Below are 11,492 nucleotides of genomic sequence, written 5' to 3'. Positions count from 1 at the left end.
CAATGGAGGAAAAAAATAAATAAATTATATATATATATATTTGGTGGCAAGGTAGAGATGGCGAAAGAGAACAGGAAGGTCCGGTCCCTATAGGAGTTCTCTTCGTTGGTCCCTTTTCCCATTCTGATTTGCAGACGATACCAGAGCACGCAGCTGAATCCAAAGCCACATAGCTGTTAAAAGTGAGGAGGGACAAATGGGCTGGGAGCAAGCCGAGCATTGCAGAAGCGGCCAGAAGATTGGTTAAGGGTTTCCAGGACCATAGTCATTAACACAGCCGAAGAACTGCAGCCAAGTTCTTTACCATTCTTGAATGATTTGAACTAGTCTCGAAATATGGGAAGCAGCAGAATAAGGAGGCAGCACAACTGCCTGGGTTCTTCTCCTATTGTGCAGAAGAGAATGTGGAGAGATGAAATTTTAACTGATTGGGGATGCTTCTGGGGATGACGTGAAAGTGATGTTTATGGCCCTGTTAAGTGCTATCTGTTGCACGTTTTCTACAATAATTGTGTACTGCCATTGTTAGTGCAGCTCAGAAAGATTTAGGAAGATCTCACTGGGATCCCAGAAACTGGGGAGGACGTATTTAGGATCACAGAGTCTTTGGAGGATCTATCTAGAATGATAGAAAATCCTTGGGCTAAAGGAGACATTCAGGAAAGCTTGGTTTGTTTTGAGGATTCCTATAGCCTAGAGGAAGGCACATCTGCTTCAGTTTAGGGGGCAATCGACAGAGGTTGTGGAGAGGCAAGAGCAAGATACCATCTGTTACACCCCAGAGAATGAGGGTAAATGAGTTCTTGCTTAGGATTGTATTTTCAGTCGTGACTCAATTTGAGGTTTTCTTGACAAGGATATGGAGTGTTTTGCCTTTCCTTCTCCACCTTGTTTTACGGGTGAGAAAACTGAAGCAAACAAGATTAAGTGACTTGCCCAGGGTCACACAGCTAGTAAGTGTCTGAGGCAGTATTTGAACTCAGTTCCTCCTCATTCCAGGCTTTATCCACTTGTGGCTGGTGCTGACCTAGGAGTTGGCTCTAGTGAAGTCCACTCAATATTACCTTTGTTTCCTTTGGTTTTCTCAGAGAATAATGCTAGGAAAATATCTACCTAGAGTTTAAATCTCAGTGCCTTTGGGCAGTAACTCCCCCCCCCCCAATACTCAGTGTAGGGTAGTAGAGGAGTAAAAAGAAATGACCCCATTACAACCTTTGGTACATTAAAAAAATATTTAAGCGCATTTTGATATTACTCATTCTTGCTAATAAATTTAACAGCTGTTAAGAGTAATTTTCTCTAAGCCTATAAATTTGAAGTTTGAGATTGACAGAGTAGAAGATACCTACCTCTTGTTTTCACTATAATGGATTTTTCATGTCACGGGAAGCTGGGTGGTCTAGTAGGTGGACTCAGTGGTGGAGTCAAGGAAGTAAATCTTGAGCCAGGAGTCAGAAAGTCCTGAGTGTGAAACCTGCCTCAGACACTTACTAGCTATGTGATCTTGGGACAAGTCAAATAACCTCTCTAAACTTCGATTTCTTCAACTATAAAATGTGGACATAAAATGTGAACAAAGACTGAGTAGATTCTTGGGGTGATATTTTGGGGTACCTGTTAGGACATAGATGTGAATCTTTTCAGATAAAGATTGAAACCCATTTACCCACTCATCCTATGCCTCCTCATTCTCTGAGAATCTTGTCTACTCCCTCTTGTAAATCCTCCATAGGCAGGAAACTCATTGTGCTAGGGACCTTTCTCTAAGATCTATTGTTAGGGCATGGATGCTGGTGAAGCACTCTGGCTGTCTATCAAGTTTTTCCCAGCTCTCACAACATAACCAGCCTACTTCTCTTTATGGTTGGATATCTCTAATGGTATTTTTTTTTTTTTACTATTTCTTACAATTGGTTTGGTAATATGCCAGAGCCTATTTACAGCATTCATGGGTTTCTCCATTGCCTAGGTGACCCACAACTATGATTCTTCAGAGGTTATAGTATTCCACGTTTCACAACCACAGAACATCATTGGTGCTAATATATACGCATGTGTACACACAGCAATCTGTCAATCAATATGCATTTATTTAAGTGTCTAGTATGTGTCTGGTACTGTGCCAGGATACAAAAATCAATGTGAATCAGTTCCTGCCTTCAAAGAGCTGATATTCTAATGGGAAGAGATGTGGAAGCATATATAATACATAATCATATATAATACATAATACATAATCCTCATATATAACACACATACATATGATGTATATATGATATATTACATGTGCAAACTTTAAAGTGCTATGTAAATACCTTTTTTAAAAGAGCTTTTCAATTATTTTAAGATTATTATTTGTAATAAGCTATTATTTTAAAATTTTCTGAGTGACTGAAGATTGGTAATGAGAAATCTACGGGATTCTCTTCCTGGCTGTGTGATTTAAACAATTCACACTTTTGTTGTTGTTCTTAGTCCTGTGTTCTCCAAGAGGACCATGACACCAAGAAGGTAATTTGCACTTGAATCAGATTTAAGTGAGGAAGGGCTGTGCAAAGTCACCAGCCTCACTTTCTCCTCTGGAGCTATCTGGGTCCAGTGGCAAGATATAGATCAGGACAACTGGAGATGGCCCCCTCACACTTTTGTAGAGAATACTGGACACAGAGCAGAAGGACTTGGTTGAATCCTGATCTAGCAACTTCATGTGTTTGTGACATTGGGCACAATGTCATAAATTTCAGGACTTCAGTTTCCTCAACTTCAAAATGGAAAGGTTGAACTCCAAAGTGTCTCCCAGCTCTAAAGTCAGTGAAGAAATGTTAAAGAAATGCATCCATCCTGGGCTGTGTCAACAAGGGGATGGTTTTGCACAATCTTATTGCCACAGATTTATAACATCAAAATTACTTTTACACAATAACAATAAAAAACACTTTCCACAAACACTAAGAGAAAAGTCCTTCCCTTACAATAGTTCTAGGCACCAAAAGTAGAAGGGAGGTGGTGGATTTGGAAGAAGGAGGACAAATTCTCCCATCTTCGTAGAACTGCTTTGGTGAGAGGAGAGACAAGACTCAAACACAAATATGAAGTGCAGGAGAGAGTCTACAACTGGTTAGAGTCACAGTCTGTAGACAGAGAAAATGACAGAGTCACATGGATGAACTATCAAGTGAAAGATTTAACCTCTGTGTCTCAATTTCCCCATCTGTAAAATGAAGGTGAGAGACTGATGAAGCAATCAGGGTTAAGTGACTTGCCAAGGGTCACACAGCTGGTATCATGTGTCTTAGGCCAGATTTGAACTCAGGTCCTCCTGACTCCAAGATTGACACTCTATCTACTGTACCACCTAGCTGTCCCTCTTTCTACTTTTAAATCTATGATTCTGTGATCTCAAAGGCAGAACTAGGCAAAAGGGTAGAAGTTGTAGATGCTATAGATAACACAATGATCACAAATCTGATTAAATGATAAATTAATCACAATTTATTATGAATAGCAGCTGATGGATTCTCTTTTCAGGGAAATGGATCTCAAAGTTCTAGTGAATAGAATTGCTTGTTTATATAATTGCAGACATATGAGAAACCATGCAAGGATGAGAAGCAAGTGACTCTAGTGAGGTCAGAAGCAGGAAGAAGGCAGGAGGCTTCAAAAACGTTGTAATCACATTCCTTGATCACAATTTGGGAACTAGCATAGAGCAAGAGAGAAGTTTGGGACTATATTATGTAATTCAACTTTTCAGATGAGATAAAGGCATCTTCAAGACTGCTGCGTGGAAGTAGATAGAGGAAACAGTTATTCATGTCTCGAAGATAGGTGGTTTTCCCTTGAAAGGCAACATTTATGGAAACTCAAGGGAGAGATACTCAATACCTTTGGGAACCTGAGAAACTAGTTTATGTTTTGCAAGTTTGTATATAATATCTCTCTTTATCATAAAATAGGTCAAATAACACTCTTCTTATCGCTAACACAGGAAATAATTTTGTGCGTGGAGTTAGACTATTTTCAGCATATGGAACATAAAACTGTAAATACCGTAGGAAGGCAGGTAAGGCAAATTTTAGGTATAGGTTTGTAATTTTCCCATATCACAGAGAAGCAGATTCCAACTATTAGAGCTATCCAGAATTTAAATGGACTACTTCTGTAGATGCTGAGGTTTCCATTACGGAGATGTTAAAAGAGAGGCTGAAGGTGCAGTAAAGGGTGAATTAATGCTTCACAGACAGCTTGGACTTAATGGTCTTTTCTATCTAATCATAGAATTCATGAGCTACAAGACACCTGTAAGGTCATTTAGTTCAGTTACCCTAATTTTACACATATACATAGAGACAGTAATACATGTCTAGGAGACTGGTATCCATCCCTTGTAAAGCAATATCTGTGGAAACTCATCTATGGGAAATTCCCCTCTCCTTTCTCCTCTTTTCCCACTCCTGTTCATACATTTACAGAGGCAGAAAGTGAGGTCCAGAGAAGTAAAGGGATTGTTCTGATTCTGGTTAAGGCAACTTCCCCAATAAAATGAAGGAGTTGGACTAGATAAACAAGACTTGGATTTTTGTAGAAGTGAGAGGTCCGAGGGTATGGTACATTGCACATATTTTCATACATTTTTAATGTATTGATGAGCTTTGCTGATTTTTTTTCTCTTTGAGGACCAAAGCACCTATTGCCCTGGCACCCAGTGCATGGAAAGAGGTAAGGAATACCCCAATTTTGTAGATAGCAGGTGATTGCACAAGCTCTGTTTCTGACTAAAAACTGCCCTTGCAGTCTGACCACTGAAGAGGGAAGGGCTCAAGATCTCATGAGGGAGTCTGTGCAAGGGAAAAAGAAAGGACTTAGTTTTCCATTGCACAGCTGGATCTTCAAATCTCACTTCAATAAACAATCTTTACCAAAATGTCCTGTATTGCTAGCTCTTTTCCCCCCTTTTCTTTCCTCTTATTTCCTTTTTCTCTTTCCAGTGGTAAAGAACTACAAAATGATGATGACGATGATGATGATGATGAAATTTGACATGGTAGAAAACAATGTAGTTCCTACTTCTTGGAAGACTTTGGTTGGTGGCTTGCTTGAGCTTGGGAATTCTGAGTTTCAGAGAGCTAAAGTCAATTGGGCATCTGCACTAAGATGAGCATGAATATGGTAAATCCCTTGGAGGAGAAGGCTGCCAGGCTGACTCAGTGGCAAATGCATTTTCACCCTGGGCAAGATTGGAAGACTTGGTCTTAAAGAAAAGAGAGAAAGAAAAGAAGAGAATCTAGACAATCAGGGACTTCTCTGGGGCTAACAGAGTCAAGGAAGTGGGGAATCTTAGCAGGAGATCTCTTTTTTCTGGAGATGAAGCTTCTGCTTACCCCATGGCCAAATCTCTTCAGTAAAAGAACCAGTCTTTATTGATTAGATTTCCCTGGGAAGTTCAGCTGGGTCTGGTTCCTCCACAGACAGGATTGGGTACCACAGAAGCAGTATGGTGCTCTACCATATGTCTTATATACACTTATTGATGTTTTTCTTTATAGGATTTCCTCATGAAGTAATATAACAGTTTTCAATTTTTAGTTCCCTTTTTTCTTATTTTTTTGGGAGAGAAGGTAATGAAAGTTTTATTTCCCCCATTCCCCATTTTATTTATTTATTTAGTACATGAAACTTTGAATCTGCATTATATATAGCTAGCCTTTCTTTTTAAGTATATACTAATTTCAACATGTAACTTTCTAAGCAATCCTCCTTATCTGATTCTTCTGATCTTTCTCTTCTGTACAATTAAAAAATGATTCCATAATCTTTTTTCTTTAGCAATGTTATCCCTAGCTTCCTCTCACCTCTCCCACTCTAGCACTCTATACACTTCTCCACCTAATTGCATGTAGTGCCTTAGTTTAAATATATAACTTCCTTCCTTCTTCTTCTCCATGCATGTTCAATTGGCATTCCAGTCAAGCAAAAGGAAGCTTGGGGTTGCCCTGCTTGAGCTCTATAAATAAATTTTCATTATATCTCACACAAGAATTAGGGCTGGGAGTTGTTAAATTTTGGGGTTTTTTTTTAAGGCAATTGGGGTTAAGTGACTTGCCCAGGGTCACACAGCTAGTAAGCATCAAGTGTTTGGTCTGAGGCCATATTTGAGCTCAGATTGTCTTGACTTTGGGGCCGGTGCTCTAGGCGCTGTGCCACCTAGCTGCTCCCAGGGAATTGTTAAATTTTGCAAAAAGGCATTCTCTCCTGATTTCCGTGGGTATAGCAAACACTCTAGTGAAGTTGTTCAACTTTTATATACGGCTACTGGGTAAAGACTTGTGCCTCCTCACACAGTTAGTATTGGTCAGAGGCGGGATTTAAAACTAGATTCTCTTGATTCCAAGGCTGCCTCTGTATTTACTATGCCATACTCCTAAGCAAAATGTTATTATCCCCATTTTACAATGAGGAAACTGAAGTTCTGAGGTATAAAATTACTTACCTACAATCACACAGCTAAAAGTGAGCCCAGACCCCATATCCTGCTCTGTACTTTAATCTCTGGGATTTCTACTCTAGGGCTCTACTGTCTTTATTAGCGACTGCCTTTCCTGGCCTACTGTTTCAGAAATTCCCCAACCACACTCCACTTCTCTCCATGTTTTCTATGGCTTTCTTAAGCTTATTACCATTGTGTTCATAACCATTACACTCTTCCCCTCCTTTAAATCTGAGACCATAATCAAATCACCTCTGCCATTTTTCCTGGAAGGAATGTGTCAATTTACTTATTATGGCCCTGCTATAACTTTCCCTGCAATGTTCATTAACAAAGTGTTCCTTTTCTGGCCACCAGTCCCCTACATTTGTTGTCTCTCTAAGCTCCCTGAGGGCAGGAATTGATTTTACTTTATTTGTACCTCCAGTGCTTAGCACAGTGGTTGACAAGAAGAACTTAATACATGCTTTTAAATGAACTCATTCATTCATTTATTCATTTATTGTAGCATACTGTATCTCTAAAGACAGGAAAAGTTGGAGATGTTTGGATGATGGAAGATTGTTGGCAAGTTGCAAGAGAAGTGTTATACTAAGCAAACACGAAGACAAAGAACTAGCAAGAACGGAATGAAAATATGAACTTCTAATCTGATGGGAAGCCAGTGAGCCTAGGCTCAGGATGGATCTCACTGTCCTGGAGAGATATTAGTGACAGTTGAGTGAAGGTTCTTTACCAACGTAGAAGAAACTTTAATTTTTCCTCCCAATGGAAGAAAAGTGAGGAAAGGTGGGGGGTATAGTATAAGGCAAGTCCAAGAGGGTTCCTGGTTCCCTTGGGGATCACTTATGGGTTGGTTTAGATCAAGAACTGAAGGTTCTCTGAGTGTGGGCAAAAGATAGAGAGGTAGGTATACAACAGAATGGAATGCCCTTTCCCATGCCCATTTTTGCCTATCAAAATTCTATCAACTGTCAGCTCAAATGTCATCCCTTACCTTAAGCCTCCCCTGATTGTCTCAGCACACAGTGCTCTGTCTCTCTCCCTCCCCTTCCGATATATGTACTAATCTTGTAACCCTAATCATATACCAATCTCCCCCAACCAGACTGTTAGCCCTATGAGAGCTATCTTCAGTCGTCTTTGTATGAATCCTTGGCACCGAACATGTATGTGCGGGAATAAAAGAAGCCGTCTTTAGGAATGGGTCTTGATTAGGGCCTCACTCTGTCTCTGCCCTCTTTTCTGACTGTTTCCTAGAACCTCGTAGTCCCTAGGGCCTGAAGAGGGGTTGGGAAGAGAGAGGTAGAGGGAGTCTCACTCACCTAGGGATTAGAGAGCCCGATAATTTTCCTACATCAAGTCCAGGACAAGGGTCTTTTGTGTTAAACTAAGGGGTCCCCATTCTTCTGGAAAGAAGTAAATGATCACGTCCTTAGAGGTCAGAGTCATCTGTGGAAACCCGGCATTGGTAGGAGTACCAGGAGCTGGACCGCCGGGCCGGGATCGTGGCAAATGGCTAGAATGGAGGAATGACAGAGGTAGAAGGGGTGGAGTGGAATGGGTTGGGGGACTTTCAGACGGAGATCCCAGGATAAGGAAGCATAATTGGGCTGAGGCCAGGTACAATCTGTGCGTCCTAGGACACTAAACAGGGAAAGAGGCGAAGAGATGTGTACCTGGCGAGGCGGGGGCGGAGAGTGGGGGGGGGGGAGAGAGAGAGAGAGACATACAGAAAGAGAGAATGAGAGACAGATACTGAGACTGAGAGAGACACTGAGATGCAAGGGGCGGAGTTGAGGACCCTTTCCCTCCTTCCAACTTCCCTAAACGCGCTATTTCCTGGGAGGAGCTGTAGCCTGGAGTCTGAGCTCGGGGCCAGGCGTCCCCGCTTCCAGTTTTCTGTTGCTACAATCTTGCCCTTATGCAAAGAACCCAAAAATTAATTTCTTCAGCACACGCCTAGACATACAACACACAGCCTCAGAAGTTTCTCTCTAGTGTCCGTATTTTGTCGGCTCGTTGGTCTAGGGGTATGATTCTCGCTTCGGGTGCGAGAGGTCCCGGGTTCAAATCCCGGACGAGCCCGTTTTTGGTACTTTAACTTCTTAATAGACTCCCGCGAACCTGGAAATGTGCGGATGTTGCCTGTGAGTGCTAAAGAAAGAAATGGGTGAGTGGGCAGGAAAATGTCAGTTCTCGAGGATGGAAGTGAAGTTTAATGGCCCCTGAAGAATGAGTAGAAACATGTAGAAAAAAAGAAAGGAGTGTGGGTAGGGATGGGAAGCATTCAGCGTTAGCAAAGATGGGGAGATAGAAATCCAAGCGATCTGCTCAAGGAATAATGAGGGCCAGAGAATTCTTGAGGTGCAGTAGTAAAAGGTAAGGTTGGCTACATAACATGAAGCCAGATTGTGATTAAGTCTTAAATGTCAGACTAAGGATATTGTGCTTTATTCTCTAGTTGGTGGGAACCAATTCAACCCGAAGGACAATATAATGAAATCAATATTTTAGGAAGATTGATCTGACTGCGCAAGATCTCACAGTATTCCACTTGACATACTTTACCGTCCTGGGATTTATTAAGCATTTGCATCATGCTAGTTATTGTGCTACAATGCTACCAAAAAAAAAAAAGACAAAAACTTGGTTTTTGCTCTCAAAGAGCTCACGTTTCAATGGGGGTGGGAGGAGAAAGAGAACATGTAAATAACTATGCACAGACTAGCAGCTGGAAGGTGATTTGAGAGTTGCACTAGCAGCTGGGAAGACCAGGAAAGGCATCCTACAGAAGGTGTGATGTGAGCTGATTACTGAAGAAAGCCAAGGAAACTAAGAGGAGAGAGAGCATTCCAATCATGAGGGTCAGCGTGGGCAAATGCATAGTTAAGAGATGTAGTTCCAAGAGTAGCAAGACCAGCAGAGATGGATCCTCAAGTCCATGGAATAGAAAGGGGCCAGATTTAATAGAGGACATCATATTTGATCCTGAAGGCAATAGTTACTGGAGTTTACTGAGTAGGAAGATGATTTGGTTACAGGTCAGACCTTCACTTGAGGAAAATTACTTTGGCAGCTGAGTGGAGGATGGATTGGAATAGGGAGAGATTTGATGCAGAGAGACCAATTATAAGTATGGAAGTAAAGTGCTCTTACTATTTTATAATCCTTTCTTATAGAGGAGGCTAGGTGGCACAGTTGAATGTTGACAGAGATTGGGGAATATGACTTCAAATCCTGCCTCAGCCACTTACTAGCCTTGGGGTCCTGAGCAAGTCATTTAACCTCTGCCTCAGTTTCTCATCTGTAAAATGGGAAACTTCTCAGAGTTGTCTCAAAGATAATAAGCTAAAATTTGTAAAGCTCTTTGAAAACTTTAAGGCATTATATAAATACTAGGTATCATTAATCTCTACTCATGCAGACATTTGCAGTTCCTAGTATTTGTATCAAAGGTAACAAGGTTTTCAGTGTCTGGCTGGGAAGAATTTCACACATTCTTCCCCAACCCCTGTCTCCACAGAAGTCTCCCCTCAACGCAATGCAGTACACCACTCTGTTTTGCCCCACACAACAAATTTTTTAAAAATCATTTTAATTTATTTTTTTCTCCCCACCCACTGAAAAGGTAAGAAAAATGAAACCCGTTACAAGTATGAATAGTCATGCATAACAAATGTCCACATTAGCCATGTTCCAAAAAAGGAAAAGAAGAGAAAGAAATAGATGAAAACATTTCAATATGCATTCTGAATCTATCAGTTCTCTATCTGGAAGTGGATAGCATTTTTTATCATGAGTTCTTTGGAATTTTGTTGGTCATAGTGTTGATTAGAGTTACTATATCTTTCAAAGTTGATTCTTTACAATATTGCTCTTACTGTATAAATTGTTCTTCTGTTTCATTCACTTCACTTTGCATCAGTTCATACAAATCTTCCCCAAAACTTTTCAATCATAAGCCCAAGCTTATGATAGGAGTAGCTAATTTTAGTTGAGTGTTTGGGAGAAAGCATTTTGATGAATATAATTCACACCCTTCATTTAATTAGGAAAAAAATATCAGATTAGTGGAATACACAGGGAAGTTTTTTTTTTGAGGTAAGTCCTTGTATGTATAGTCCTTGATTACTCCTTCCATTATGACAGAGAAGAACAAATGTCAACAACTTGGTTTTCCAAGTTTGACCATCTGTTTTAGTAGTAAGATAAGGAGGATCAGGTAAGAAGGATTTCATTTCCATAGATTTAGAAGTTAAAAGAGGAACAGTTCAGAGACAGTGAGGATAGTGGGATAGCAGAGAAGGAACAAGGGCCTGTCAAATCTGGTGCTGGGGAAGTCATGTGCCTGGAGTTTAAAATGGCATATCTTTAAGAAAGGTTATATCTTTTAACATTCCTTCCCCTTCTCTTTCTTCCCACCTTCATTTCCCCTGTGCTCTGGTTCTAAAATCTTTGCTACTTTTCCTAAATTCAGTGTAAAGAATTTCAGGTAACAATTATGCAAATCAATCAATAAATAAACAAACATTTATTAAATGCCTACTATGTGTCAGGCACTGTGCTAAGTACTGGGGATTTAAAAAAAAAGGCAAAAAATAGTTCCTGCCCCCATAAAATATGCAAATAAATCCTGGCCAATCCCTCACCAGTGCAGTTCTCTCATCACAAATCTGATAGCAAAACATTTAATTAAATAAAAAAACAAGGTAATAATTATTCAACCTAGAATAATTGTTCTGTATGTTCCCCATACACTAATCTGTGCAGCCTCTTGTATAAATCCAGGAAAATTCTAATCTAATTCCTCTACAGCGGATGAACTCTAAAAATATTTAGGGTTTATTGTCCTTTGCCTCATGGAAGACACCTATGGGGAGCTGCTGGGGAAGGTAGAGTTCTCTTAAGAGTCTTTTAGGCAAGTTAGGAATCAGTGGAAGCAACTTGCTCAGATCTGTAATCTTAAGATTCCACTGGTATTTCTTTGATTCAGGTGTCAGGA

General features: G+C 40.4%; 1 non-coding gene across 1 annotated transcript; it reads left to right on the top strand.

Annotated features, from left to right (window-relative positions):
• The first annotated feature begins 8,503 nt into the window (after nt 1–8,503).
• Nucleotides 8,504–8,575, top strand: TRNAP-CGG (transfer RNA proline (anticodon CGG)). The gene has a single exon. It is a non-coding gene; the product is annotated as a tRNA-Pro (tRNA).
• Nucleotides 8,576–11,492: the final 2,917 nt, after the last annotated feature.

Source organism: Phascolarctos cinereus, unplaced genomic scaffold, assembly GCF_003287225.1.
Source record: "Phascolarctos cinereus isolate Bilbo 61053 unplaced genomic scaffold, phaCin_HiC Scaffold_5;HRSCAF=322, whole genome shotgun sequence".
In the NCBI taxonomy this organism is placed as follows: domain Eukaryota; kingdom Metazoa; phylum Chordata; class Mammalia; order Diprotodontia; family Phascolarctidae; genus Phascolarctos; species Phascolarctos cinereus.
This window is presented reverse-complemented; position numbering and strand designations above follow the sequence as displayed.